Below are 15,736 nucleotides of genomic sequence, written 5' to 3'. Positions count from 1 at the left end.
GAAATATCAAATAAAAGCAAGTTTGGATGAAAAGCTCACGTATTTGCCAGTAGAAAAAGCTTGGAGGCGGTCTAAATATCTCAACCCGTACATTCTCGGATTTGTGTGTGTTTTGATAGCAAGCTATTAAATCTTTGTGACATATAATTTGTGTTCACATTTATAAAGAAATATCTTCTCTTCGTTCACAGAAACATTATTATTGGCGCATTATAAGATCTATTTTCTCTTCCAATTCATGTATGAAATAAGCCTTTAATTGAACTTAAACTGTCCTTCATTTAACGACAGAGATACACATGGAGAACAACAGTACTTAGCCTCTTCCGAAAGTTTGATGAAATAAAAGCAGTTTTTTTTTTCAAGAAATTTGAAAATTATCTACTGACATTCCTATTTATTCAGAATTCTTCTGCCCACATAACAATGACCCTATGCCATTTAAAAGTAACTTTACTACAAATGAGCCGCGCCATGGGAAAACCAACATAGTGGCTTTGCGACCAGCATGCATCCGCGCAGTCTGGCCAGGATCCATGCTGTTCGCTAACAGTTTCTCTAATTGCAATAGGCTTTGAAGCGAACAGCATGGATCCTGACCAGACTGCGCGCATGCTGGTCGCAAAGCCACTATGTTGGTTTTCTCATGGCGCGGCTCAAATGTGTTCAGTGCAAGATTAATCATAATCATAAAAACTTAAATATTATACAGGTCTTAAGTCAGTGAAACTGTCAAAATAAGATATGTTTTCCTAATCAAGTCTAAGACGTTACAATCTCCTTAACGTCATTCTAGAGAGCGGTCACCTTCAAAATCTGGATAGCTTGCAGCTCCTTCGACTGGTTTTGTTACATGTGTTGTGTACTCTGCATTAAGGCAGACACATTGACAAGAGGAATCCAAACACCAACCGGTATGGTGTACGGCCGCGCAAATTTAGTCAGGACTTGCATCACGTAAGCGTCATACGTTGAAAAATGGAAACCATCATGTCGTGAAAAAGTATCTTTTACAATGTAGCTCATCTCCTACATAAAAATCAAAGAAATAAACAAGTCATAGAAATAATATTTAAATATCTTTTATTGATATCATAGCATGTATACTGAGAATCTATTAACACTTACATATCTATTCAAGATGTCACTATTCCTGGGACCGTAGACTAGGTCCATTACCGTACAACCACCTGTTAGAATAATTTGTAAGAGTATGTCTACTGTTTTGATAATTCACTATGTGTATTATCTCTTTCTAACCAAAAGACTTCCGTAATATTCACTGCTTCAAGGACCACAATTAAATCAGTAAATTTGAAAATTGACAATACATACCTAGCCAAAATTCATCATTTATCTCTCCGAAGCCGTTATCATATTCAGAGGAGCTTCGAAAAAAGACGATTGAACCGTCAAACCGATTCTGAATTACCTGCAAAATGATGAAAAAAAAACAGTAAATAAAAAAATTGTAGAAACTGTACAGGGGCGTTTCAAAAATTCTGTTCATGCTCACAATAATTTATGCAAATGCATTTGATGCGCTTGGACATGAAAAGTTCTATTGCCGAGTTGGACACTCTGTATAGATTGGAAGTAGCCGGAAAATTGTATTTTTTAACAGAATATTTCGGTCTTCGTGATAAACATATCCGAAGTAAATCAATACATGTTGCCTATTTTATTGAGGCAAAATCTTAAATATTTATCTTGTCAATACTTAATCAGCATAGCTATGTTTCAAGTTTGTATGCATAAAATTCATTTACAAATTAGCTACCAATTAAGTTAACTTAATTAACAAAAACATGTTATTCGACATAATTTTATTTTCTGGCCATATGTAGGACATTCGTTGAAAGTCTGATATCAATTGCATTACAATCCTGCAATGCTTTGTAATATTATCAGTCACTTTGATGTTTTCCTTCAGAAACATTTCAGGTAAGCAGGCAGACAATATAAAAAGATTTTAATAAGCATTTAAAGAAAAAAAAAACAGTTCAAACTAAAATGAATAGTTTTGCCAGCTTTTAATAATAATAATACAAATTATGCCCAAAAAAACCTGCTTGAATTTCACAAGTGAATACAAACAGGCAGAGACAAATTCCGTATTGTACCTTTTGTATTGTATGTTGCCGAAGTATTTGCAATAAATATGCATGACCAGACACGGTTCTATAAATAGCGCACAGAAAAACTACATTCAGTTTGATTTTAACGTTATCAAGCTTTGCTTTGTAAAAAAAAGCTTGTATGCAACCCGTTGCCGATTTAATTTCGTGGAAATAGTTACTTTAACATGTTTTAAACTTTTAGAAAGTTTGTTCATATGTAATTTTATGATATGAGGATTTGCTAGATTTTACCAGAAATATTTATCGACGCTCATCGGTTACAACATGTCAGACGTTTGCTCCACTTTACATGTATAATCAGCGCGAAAATAGTTTATCGGATCCTATATCTGATACAAAATTATTATTTTTATACTAGTTAATTTAGGTGAATCCTGAAACAAATTCTACCAATTAGACATCAGTCTCCACATCTCAATAATACGAGATTACGATTTTGAGAGAAGAGCCATTTCTATCTGCATAATACTGAGCATATTAAGGGAGCAACTGGTGCCAGTTTTCACATCCTTGGTACGCGACCGGGGATCGAATCCGCGACCTTCCACACCTGAAGCAGACGCTCCAAGCATTAGACAAAATTATTTCCTCCGACACCTCTTGTTTCTTTATCTATTTTCAAGTCGTGACCTGTATTGGTACGTTTACATATTATTTACATTCCATAGCCAAAGTTTGGTGGTTTTCTTGCTCTTGTGTACTCATTTATTACACGGGTACATAAAAGTTCAGACATCTAAACCAGATCGATTTCACAGGCATTTCAATAACAGACATGTAACTGAAAATGGCATTGTACACGTAATGAAATAACACAATATTACCGTACTTAAATCAATTAATTTTACTGACTGCATTTTGCTAATTTATACACGATGTTTTTAGTAGTTTAGCAAGAGTTTTAATACATTACAAAGAAACCCAATCAGCAGCAGTTTTGTGGAAAAAGTAATAAGCAAGCATTTATTTCCAGTTTAAATACTGAGGATAATAGAACATGTATAAAACACGCCAAGGTCTGTATGACAACACAGGTTAGAATAGAGAACCTCTTCGTGATCTATGCAAATATTGTAATTACATATACCTTTGCCAAACCTTTATATTTTTTTGTTATTTCAAAGCTGAAATTGAATAGTATGTGTCTCGCGGAAAGCTAAGCTATTTAACAAATCCAGGCGTGTTGTTGAACGAAGCTTGTTGAATTTGAAACCTAATTGTTATCTTAATACAATCATCATGTTAAATGCCCCACGATTATTTTAATAGATATAAATCACATACAAACTTCTAAGGCTTGTTTGGTCCTTGTGTGTTTCTCAATATTTTACGTTAGAGAGGCAGTTGATACAATGACGACAGAAAAGCTACTACGGGCGCACATCTACACAAATAACTAAGGGTTGATTTCTTCTTCCGATGCAGAAAGTAGTACCACAAACGGTGTCAGTTTTAAAGACTGTTCACATATTTATTTGAACTACAATTCTGAACGGATGAAATCTGATAGTATTGTGTTTTAATTGAAAATTCTATTATGAGAATTATTTACAAATACGACTGGTCTAATGGCAAAACGTTTTGAACTACTGAAACATTTTATACATATATACCTAGAGCGTGTATGTGACAAAAGTCACGTTGCTTTGAAACAGGAGAAATAGACATAAGTAAAAATATTTGTCTTACGCATTCAAAATTTGCATGTGTCTGCAAAAAATATCATATAAAAAATACATTTCGGTTTAAATTAAGAACTACTAGTTTAAGTGAAAAATATGCTGCTTTCTTTCTGTTATTTTCTGAGTAGCTGAGTTTCCTTGCACATTTAGCATAAATTGTCCCTTGATTAAAATGATTACTTCTTTTAAATATCTCGAAATCATCAGTAATTGGATTCTAGTATTACAACTGTCGAATATTTCCCGTTGCTTTCGCTAATGATTTCATGCATTCTCAAAAGAAAAATTACAGAGTCTTACAATTTTCTTTGTTGTAAAAGGAGGCCGTTTAAAATGTTATGGGAAGATATAAATTATACTGCCAAATATACCATCAAGTGCTTAACCGTAATATGAATTTTAAATTTTACTATAATAGTAGTCTTCATGACTAAGTTAAGTTTCTTTTGATCAAAAGGTTGTTTACGATAACAGTGTACGTATAGAACATCGCAGAAGTTACTGCCACCAATTTAGTGTATATAAACAACCCTTGCTTTGAAATATATGGTAAAGGATAAAGCAATACACTGTCGTTAACAAAACCAAATTTAATGAAAACGAATATTTTGAGTAGTAATCTTTGCGTTCTTAGCGGATTTGTTCTTAGAGATTCTCTAAACTGTTATAACTTTCAACATTAAAATGAATAGATTTACAGTACACTATATTTCAATGTATCTTTTGCATAGCCCGAACAAACTTCAATTTACATTTGAGCCGCACCATTAGAAAACCAATATAGTGGCTTTGCGACTAGTTAGATTCAGACAAGCCTGGTCAGGATCCATACTGTTCGCTAGCGGTTTCTCTAATTTCAACAAGTTTTGAAAGCGAACGGTATGGACCCTGACCAGACTGCGCGGATGCGCAGGCTTGTCTGGTCCATGCTGGTAACCAACTATGTTGGTTTTCTCATGGCGCGGCTCATCTATAGATTCCTGAAAAGACAAACACGCATACGCAGTTCATTGAAATAGTGAAATCTAGACTATTACAGTCATCATATATGTTGTAAAACTCCCTGACTGAGATACAGAAAACAAACCATTATATGAGCCGTACCATGAGAAAACCAACATATAGTTGTGCGCATCCGCACAGTCTGGTCAGGATCCATGCTGTTCGCTTTCAAAGCCTATTGTTATTAGAGAAACCGTTAGCGAACAACATGGATCCTGGCCAGACTGCGCGGATGCGCAGGCAGGTCTGGATCCATGCTGGTCGCAAAGCCACTATGTTGGTTTTCTTATGACGCGGCTCATATGTTTATAAAATTATTATATGTGTAACATTGAGATACTCCTTCAAAGATGACCTTTTTTCGAAGCATGTATATTGTAACTTAAAAAACAGGTAAGAAGGAATGGAGTAGTCCAGTCAGTATTTATTATTTAAGAAATAATATATCTCATCCAGTGATTTGTCGTTGAATAAATCATTGTTTGGAGTTCAGATGCGAAGGAATTATATTACGAGGGCGCAGCCCGAGTGATATAATAATACGCATCTGAACGACAAACAATGATTTATTCAAGCGCAAATCACTAAATGAGATATATTATTTCGATTCTAACACGTTACCAGGGATTATTAAGTACATCCTTGATGACATTCATTAAATATTTGCCCGTTTTCAATTGGTTTCTTTTCCAGCGCGCCGCTATGCCGTTTGACGCCATGACGTAATAACTGTGATATCAGAACAGTGATTTGTTGTATAATAATTCACTGTTTTCTGCCTTCTTTGTTTAATAGGAAAATGAATCGGATCGTGTTAGAATTGTTTATTTATTTGTTACGAACCTTCTGTCACTAAGGGGAATGTATTGACGTATACCTGTCTTCAAACAATTCATTAAGGTACTGCGCAGTTACGTGTGAAATGTATTACAATATCGATAGAAAGAACCTCTTTGTAAATACTATTTATATGTATATAAAGAAAATTTAAAAAATGTTATTATTTAACAAGCTTGTGTTGCAGTTTCGTATTTCACAGCTTCATGTTAGTACCGCCTCTCAAAACAACCCTTTAATTTTATTTTAATCTGATCTTCAATAGCACTACTGTTTTAAAGCAAACAAAAACAAGGAAAAGAAAAAAAAACATATTCAGGATTTTGCCAGGCTTTGATCCCACGAGACATTTGCATTGACGGAAGTGACTATAAAAAGACACAGCAATAAAACAAAAGTATGAAAACTATAATCTAAAAATATAGAAAATTATGATTTGAGAAAAATAGGAATGAAGAAAACCATATGTTATTAAATCATTATAGGCCTAGAGATTTTTGTAGACCCCGTTTTTTTGAAGCCCCTTGTCTGTAGATCATATTTCTGAATTCTGCCATCTGGCAAGCGGGTTCTCTGTGAATTACAGCATGTTCTTTACGTTACATTAACAAATAGTTAATAAATGATAAAACTGGAATGTGTTGATTTATATGGTAGAAACAACCAAAATCATTAGCAAGTGCATTTAGTGATATGCAGAATATGCTGTTGTCAATGTTCCTGTTTAGTTTTGTTCTCTCAATCAATCAATTTTGTAATTTACGTTACATCATGTTTTATAAAAATACTCATATAAATTAATTCAGTAGGTTTAATTGTCAGAAAATATCAGATATGTCTAAAATATAGTATTTTCATATACACATTACATTTGTATTTAAGAATTTATCATTCAACAGTTTCAAGAATAAGTACGTTACCATTATTATATACGTTACTAAAATTGGTGATATAATATTTTCATTTCTTAGTCAATAGATTGTCTATGTAATTCGTATAATGGTGTTTAAACTTAGATAATGCAAGTATCTTATTAAGTTTGAACTAATTTGATATAAAAATGCATATAGCACAGCACTGACATTGTAACCTACGTTACGATACGTTACTGAATGTGTATTTTAGTAACTGAACAATACACGCTTACAACTGCTTATCTGCTTAACCAAACAAATTCACGTAAATCAAAATTGAGAAAACAATTAAGTTGTAGCATTCATCTTTCTTCTGCTACCTTGTAATAAGCAAATTAGTATTTACTGCTATTAAAAGTTCTTTTCAGATTGATATTTTCAGTCACCTAAGTGGTCATAATCACTGTCTGTTTCGTAACCTATATGGTGTCAATTATATTGGTCATCTCTACTTCTTCACAGTCATCATCAGAATTCTTTTCTATTTCCATGATGGAGATTATCCATGATTTGCATGAAAAAAGTGTGAAATACATGACATGAATTCCCAGTCCAATATTACCACTTTGTATTTTCGCAGTAGCGAACTGTGGCAAATCTATATCTGCATGTAGGTCTAGTGTGGCTATCGGTGTGTAACATTACCGTATTCACATTAACCGTTACTTAAAGGCTATAGCATTTATCTTTATACATCGGTATTCAAGAAATTAGAAGTGTTAAAGACCCACCAATACCGAGTGGTCTACTTTTCCCTCTCACATGAACTTGGTGCAAATAATCGTGCATACTACTATATTAATTAAATAATATTTAGACATAAAATACAATGTCTTAGCCTTATATCTGTTACTGTCAAATTGTAACTAGATACTTGTTATTTCTCATTTCTCCATACAAAAAAGGTATAATTACCATCATGGAAATACAAAAGATTACAGATATTTTGTGGTGTGTCTTTAAGGTAACTTGACATTAGCCACTACTGACCTTGACATTTTATAGGGTAAAATACAAGTATATATAACTCTCAAAATATACTAAGTATTTAGAATGGAAGCTCAAACAAGAGCTGGCACTATTAGTGACAAACGCCCCCGAAGTGTGCCTAAGAATGCAACAGTTGTCTGTGCAAAATATGCCAGAATAGTTTCGATATGACTCATTTTGCGACCAGATTAAACAAGTTCTCCGAGTGATGTGCATTTCACATTTCGTGCAGTAGATAAGTCAGCTGGTGATGTGCATTTCCGCCCAAAGTCGTTAATAACAAGCAATTGCCTTACAAAAATATTGAAATATTTTTGTCTTAAGAAACCATTAAAAGTTAAACCTACTAAAAATACTATGTTTTCTACAAAAGATAGTGAAAAATCAGAAACACCACTTCACTTGTTTAGGCGTTATGTCTTGTTGAAATATACTGCTCTTGTTCGTATTTTTGCTTTACGATACATACGTTATGCAACATTTAGGTGCACTTATTCACGATTTTATGGATACATACAAACAAGAAATTATTCGTGGTTGAAGCTATAACTATGTATACGACTTTTGATAATCATGATTACCTATTACATTATAAGTTAACGTTGGCTTCGAGTTATAAAAGAATATAACCTCGCAAGTTCGCTAGTAAATTTTATTGAACGAACATTTAACTGTTACAAAACATATTTAAATACATTAACAAAAGGTAAATTGCAAACATAATTGGCTCATATAATCATAGATACACTCTTACGATACCATAAGCATATACATTTGTTAGAGGAATTTGAATATTTGATGCGTCCTGCTTGTAAGTTAAGATACACTACAAACGTAACGTAAGTATCATTAGATTGAATGACATGGGTATGAGAGAAAAATACATTCAAGTTAGATGTATTATGTGGCAAATATGATTGTTATTTACCAACATTATGTGTCTGATAACACGAATTTAAGTTAATTTAATAAAGCTTTTCTTGGATCTACCATAACGCGTATTAAACTTGTCAAATCATAAAACATACAATTTTACCAGAATACTTCTTGACAACAAATGTTTCTGTTGTGGTTATACTTACTTTTGTAATGAAACCGTTGACATATAATCAGCATAATCTTATGCACAATATGACAATAAAGTCTTGGTTTACCATCTGATCAGAAATATGCTGATGGTAACGTATGTATCCTAACTTAAGTATAACGAATCAATTCATTTGCGGGCACCAAATATCGTGTTCAATATTGCCATCAAATTAAGGCCGTCCATTGTAAATCAAAAGAACAAATATTTATTAATTATTTCTTACGACTGTCAAATTAATGATTCGTATTTTCAAAGCCGGCTTTGATAATCTCGTCCTCTTGTATATTTGTAAGGTGGCAGCCCTTATAGCAAGTGCTATCCATGAATCACACAACATCAAGCTGTATATAATGATATGCACGCCAAACAATGCTTATTCAAATATTCAAAAAATAAATGCAACCACAAAGTCACCGTGTCCGAAATATTTACAAAAAATGAAGAACAGATGATTTTATTTAAGTTGAGCACCACTGCATTCATGCACCAAGCATCACCACAATCCGACAGTTCTACATATAAAATTTCTTTCAGAATGAACAGTTTTATTAAGTCTGTACTTACTGTAAAGACTTTTTCAAAATCTATTTACATTCTTGAAAAATGATTTAAAGGTGTATCGTGCTTGGAACAAACGTTTATGCCCTTTTACTGGAAGATTTTTACCTTAACAGTAATTAAAGGTAGCTGTTTTATTTTTACGGCAGAGATTCGTTTTGAGGTATCAATTTTAACAGAAAACGAAAAAAAAAACTAATCAGAAAAAAGTTAATAATTAAGAGTGGCGTACATTCTAAGTCAGCACTACAGACATTATCATTTCGGTTAAAGGCCCGTGCTGGAACAACCAAAGCCTATTCATCAAACTAAGAAACAGAATCTCCAGACTACGAAAGAAACCTGGTACATTTTCACAAGGAATGTATAATGTCATATTATGACATTATAAATTCCTTGTAAAAAGGAATGGGTTTCTTTCGGAATCTGGACAGTCTGTTTATTTGTTTTTTTTTTCTTATTTTCTTTCCTCCCTTCATTGTTTGTCCAAGGATTTAGCAGGGAGGTAATATTTTCACTGTCTGATACTCTCCTTTTCAAGGAGCGCACTGCCTTTAGCTCTCTCACGTTCACGATACTTCTTTTGAACTTCAGCCCATATTTACCTGATGTGCAACCCACCACAAGTCAACAATGAGTAATTATTACTGATATACGAGTAATTATTACTGATATACGCACACATACACCAATAACGAATGTATTGATACATACGTTACCGATCACTGTCCTATATTGTGCCACGGGTATGCTGTTTCCATTCATTTTATTTTTAATAAAATGTCAAATATGTATCTTTATAATAAAGATTCAATGACATACGACCAATTTTGTAAACGAAATCTTATAATAAGAAATAAATATCAACGCATGTTTTATCATATTTTAAAAATAGAATTTGCATGACATGTTTTGAACAAAAATAGTGTTAAAAACAAAACTTTTCAGCAAATTTAAACACCCGAGTGTTTTATCTTGGAACCTTAACTTAAAAAAAAATAAAAGAAGTCTTATGTTGTATAAAATGGAGAGTCAATAAAATATCAAGTATCTAAGATACTTACGTTACCATACGTAACGTATGTATCAATAGTTTGTACAGTGTTTATGACGTACTCAGTATGTATAACAACACAAATTAAATTTAAACAAACAATATGATTGTCATGTAATCACAAACAGGTTTTACTTTAAGATATATCAAATTTACTTACTATTTATACCGTACGTTATCAGGGGAGCCCGTTGGACATTTTCAGAAAAAGACAACACGTCTTCAAGGACAAATGTGCGACTTTACATGTGTGAAATCTGCATCTTATGACGTAGACGATACAAAGTGATGACATTATCAATTAAAACTGAGTGACACTTTCCTGCTTATGTTATTTTAAATTAGGCTGGTCACGTTTGTATCGATCACGTTTGTATCATTTTGCCATTTCTAATGTCACTTGAATTAAGAAGGACCTCTGCTTTATAACAGATTTATTGAAAATGCATGCACTGTTTTGGCATGAAAAAACTACACTTAGTTCAACATGAATTGCTGTGATTTTTAATGTCTTAGAATAAAGGTAACGTTTGTATCATGGAAAGTGGAATCTTCACATAAGGAAAATTTAAGTGAAAAATATATCACTATTAAGTATATCTTGTATCAAATATTATAGCCTGTAGTTGTAATGAGACTAGAAATAACCTTAAAAAGCACATAAAACGCTATTTTTCATACGTCAAGCTTATATATTCATAGAAGAATAGATGCATAACGTAAGTATCCCATCATCGGCGTCATATCTGTTTTATTGTTTAGGAATAGTAATAACACAAACATACACATTATGAAGCAGTTAGTAGTAATAAGGGAATATGTATTTTTTGCATTTACTAAAAAATCCGTCATTATCTCTAAAAGAGATCGAGCGTTGTTAATTTTTGTGTAAAACTTGCACATGGCGTCAGTAACGTATGTATCATTTTAGACTGTCGTTAGTGATTTTTTTGGATTATGGATCAGATAAATCCAATTGATATTAGGTAACAAGTATGAACATGTATTTATTGAAATTCTAGTATATTTAGTTTGCCCCTGATGCCTATGTTTAAACGACCACGGCAAGGAACACTCAATTGTTCGTCATTAACGACTTTGGGCGTTCACGTTTGGTGATGTGCATTTCACATTTCGTGCAGTAGATAAGTCAGTTGGTGATGTGCATTTCACGTTTGGTGATGTGCATTTCACATTTCGTGCAGTAGATAAGTCAGTTGGTGATGCACACTGGCCATAGCTTTATCAGATCAAGTGGTTCCAACGTTGTTTGAGCGGTGAATTTTACGCCGATCAGATGGAGAAATATGGCCGATACTACAAATTTCCGGAATTGTAAGTATGATTTAAAGGAATTTCGACCCGTCAAATAACGAATCAAATGAAAACGATGGGTGCATCTGGAGCGCAAATGTGTCTATGTTTTACCACATGTGTCTTTTTAGCTGAGATTTGTGCCGTTTATTCAAACACTTCTGTACAGTCCGGCGGGGGAAGAAGATTTTTGACAGTTTTTGACAATATCGCCTCAAATATAGTGTTTATCGGGAGCAAGTAACTGTTAAAACAATTTTTATGTAAAGGGCTACCTCTTAAAACAAAGCGTGTTTATTTTCATAGAATTATTCAGGGTTGTTTCTGAACAATCGGCCGGAAACCTAATGCAACGCCGTTTCGAGTGGGTCGCTATGCAACGCAATCAAGTGGATACCGTTCTGTGTCTTACTTGCGAAGTCTTATCCGTCTTAAAAACAGTCATTAAAGCCTAACAATGAATAAATTTGGAGAGTTTTATATCATTATAATGATCCCGCCATTTCTAATATCTTGTACTAAATATATATAATGCATTTTTATGCTCGCTTAACATTTAACATATTTTTGCGGACATTGTCAAAAACATCAACACAAAAACATAAAGCAAGGGTGAACATCGAACAATATCATTAAGTAAATAATAGTATTAGTTCGTTAAAACAAGAACCAGTTCAAGGACATTTATCTCCTCCACGAATGGTACTGAACAGCATGCCAAAAGCGGGTTGACTCTTTATGAGGATTGTTCAATATGAATGCATCTGAGCACATAAAAATGTATCCTTGATAGATTTCAATGAAAATTTTATTCGGTCCCCTCGAAGTATTCACCTCCAACAGATTTGCAAAATTTCAGTCTTCTAATCCAATCGTTGAAGCCTTTTTCGTAGTATTTTCTAGGTATACTATGAAGACACTGGAATATTGCAGAACCGAGGTGTTTGCGCTGCACAAAGTTTCGACCAGAAAGGTATTTTTGAACCTTGGGAACAAAAAGAAGTCACACGAGGCAAGGTCAGGCGAATAAGAAGAGTGATGGAGGGAGCACAACAACCTTTTCCTGCTTCAGAAAGTCTTCTACAATAGACGCCTTGTGTGGTGACGCATTTTCATGTAGCAATCTGACATTGGCCAAACCAGTTGCGGGTCTTCACGTTTTGAAATATTTCTTCAGTTTTCGAAGAACTTTAGCCTTGTTAAACTTCGAATTTACGGATTTGCCTTTAGGTACAGCAACCTGAATGGCAGGACCCTGAGTTGTGAAGAATATGGCATACATTACCTTCTTGACACTCATGGTCCGCTTTGCAAGTAACTGTTAAAACACTTTTTATGTAAAGGGCTACCTCTTAAAACAAAGCGTGTGTATTTTCATAGAATTATTCAGGGTTGTTTCTGAACAATCGGCCGAAAACCTAATGCAACGCTGTTTCGAGTGGGTCGCTATGCAACGCAATCAGGTGGATACCGTTCTGTGTCTTACTTGCGAAGACTTATCCGTCTAAAAAACAGTCGTTATTTTCAAAGCCTAACAATGAATAAATTAATTTGAAGAGTTCTATATCATCATAATGATCCCGCCATTTCTAACATATTGTACTTTTACATTTTTATGCTCGCTTAACATTTAACATTTTTTTGCAGACATTGTCATAAAACATCAACACAAAAACATAAAGCAAAGGTAAACATCGAACAATATCATTAAGTAAATAATAGTATTAGTTCGTTAAAACAAGAACCAGTTCACGGATATTTATCTCCTCCGCGAATGGTACTGAACAGCATACCAAAAGCAGGTTGACTCTTTAAATCAGTATAGTTACAGTTGGTTACTTTTAGTCCCTTAAAACCAATACATTGCGATTTCAATACTGATTTGTTGCGCATTTAAGCTGTTCATACAAAATAAATAAAGTTTGGTCCATGATAAAAGTATTGATCAGTTGTTTATATATATTTTCATTCATATTCCTGGTGAAACGTTCGTTTATTTTCAGAGAGATAAATCAACAGAGACCGTTAAAATTAGCCAGGGAAACATCTACATCTACATCTACATGATTCTTCCAACAATCATTAACGATTATGACTGGGAGGCGCTTGTCTGGGCAGTGTTAAAAATGAGAAAACTCATTAGGTGCAAAGAATAAAAATTACTACAGGTGCTATGTTAAAAACATAGTGAAGGAAGTTACTGCAGATGTACAGTAGCCAGCCGCTCAGCAAATATGTTGAGGCTGGGGCTGGACTGTACATAGTGAGGAAGGCCATTCCATAGTCTGATTGTACGGGGGAAGAAGGAGTTCATGTGGTATTGAGTACGGGACTGTGGAATTAGGTAGTTCAGGTTTCTGGTCGGAGTTAGATGGTTATGGTCGACGCATACATGATTCGTTCGGAGTTTGTAAAAATAGATGAGAGAAGATTGTATGCGCCGTTGTTCTAAAGTTTGCCAGTTTAGGGTGTTAATCATCTGGGTTACACTGCTTGTATAATTATAGTCGTTAAAAATAAACCGTGCAGCTGATCTTTGCACTTTTTCGACTTTGTATGAGAGGGACTTTTGCCAGGGGTGCCAGATGGATGAGCAATACTCGAGTTGTGGACGGACATAGGTGTTATAGGCTTTCTCTTTGACCTTTTTGTCTGTTGTCTGAACATTTCTTTTGATGAATTTAAGAGAGTTGTTTGCTTTAGAGGAAATAGTATTAATATGTTCAGACCAGTTTAAGTCTTTAGTTAGTGTAACACCTAAGTATTTAGCGGTATCGGTAGATTTGTGTTCCTTGTCATGCAGGGTGTAAGGAAACATGACAGGGTTTCGTTTGCGAGTAATTCTCAGCACCTCACACTTGTCTGGATTAAATTCAATTGACCAGTCCCGTTCCCACTTTTCAAGGGCATACAAATCTTTTTGTAGTGTTTGGGCATCAGATGAGGACTTGACTGTAAGGTATACTATGGTATCATCTGCAAACAGTCTTGCGTTACTTCTAATAGAATCTGGTAGGTCATTAATGTAAGCCAGGAAGAGACAGGGACCTAGGACGGATCCCTGAGGGACACCGGACAGGACAGGCATGGTGTCAGAAGTGCAGCCGCCTACAACTACTCTTTGGGTTCGACCCTTCAGAAATGACTTTATCCACTGTGATACCAGAGGGTGGACACCCGGCTCATTAAGTTTAAATATCAGTTTATTGTGATCAACCTTGTCGAATGCTTTACTAAAATCCATTACTATTACATCTGTTTGTTGACCTTGCTCAAGGTTGTCGTAAACTTCTTGTGTAAAGCTGATCAGTTGTGATTCACAGCTATGCTTAGATCTGAAGCCATGCTGGTACTGGCTTAAGAGGTCATTAGTGTCAAAATGTGTCATGATGTTGGAGACTAGAATGTGTTCCAATAATTTGGAAGCTATGCAGGTGAGAGATATTGGCCTGTAGTTACTGGCCTTGGATTTCGGGCCTTTCTTATAAACAGGGGCGACAACTGCACTTCTCCAATCTGGCGGGACACAGCCAGTTTCCAGGGATGACCTAAATATAATTGTAAGGATGGGCGCTATCTCGTGGTGTAGCTCTTTTAGAACTCTTGGTGAGAGTTCATCTGGGCCAGAGGCTTTGTTTGGAGTGAGCCCCTGCAGGAGTTTATCAACACCCTCTTCTGTAACGGAGATCATGGGCATGTTGGGTGCTGAAGTGTCTGTAGTAACTTTTTTGCAGAGTTGCTTCAAACTGAGTGGTTGTGGTTTTGAGAAGACCGACTCAAATTGCCTATTTAGTATATTGGCCTTGGTGGCAGGGTCAGTATATGTTAGACCCTCATGCTTAAGAGGTGCTACACCACAATTTTCTGTTTTCTTATGTTTTATGAAGGAATAGAATTTCTTATTTTTACCTGGTTGTGAATCGTCCATGAATATAACTGATTCTAGGTAAGACCAGTACAAGTTCCTTAGCTGTTTTTGGATGCTATATTTAAGGGCTTTGAAGGTGTTACTTTTGCATGGGGATTGGTTGGATTTCCTCAATTTGGTGTACATTTTATCATGCTTGCGGATTTGCCTAAGGATCTTGGGAGTTAACCATGGGAGGTCGCAGCGTGTCTTAGTAGTTTTTGTGGGAATGTGTAGAGAACTAAGT

Source organism: Mercenaria mercenaria, chromosome 1 (genome assembly GCF_021730395.1).
Source record: "Mercenaria mercenaria strain notata chromosome 1, MADL_Memer_1, whole genome shotgun sequence".
NCBI lineage: Eukaryota > Metazoa > Mollusca > Bivalvia > Venerida > Veneridae > Mercenaria > Mercenaria mercenaria.
Note: the sequence above shows the minus strand (reverse complement) of the source record.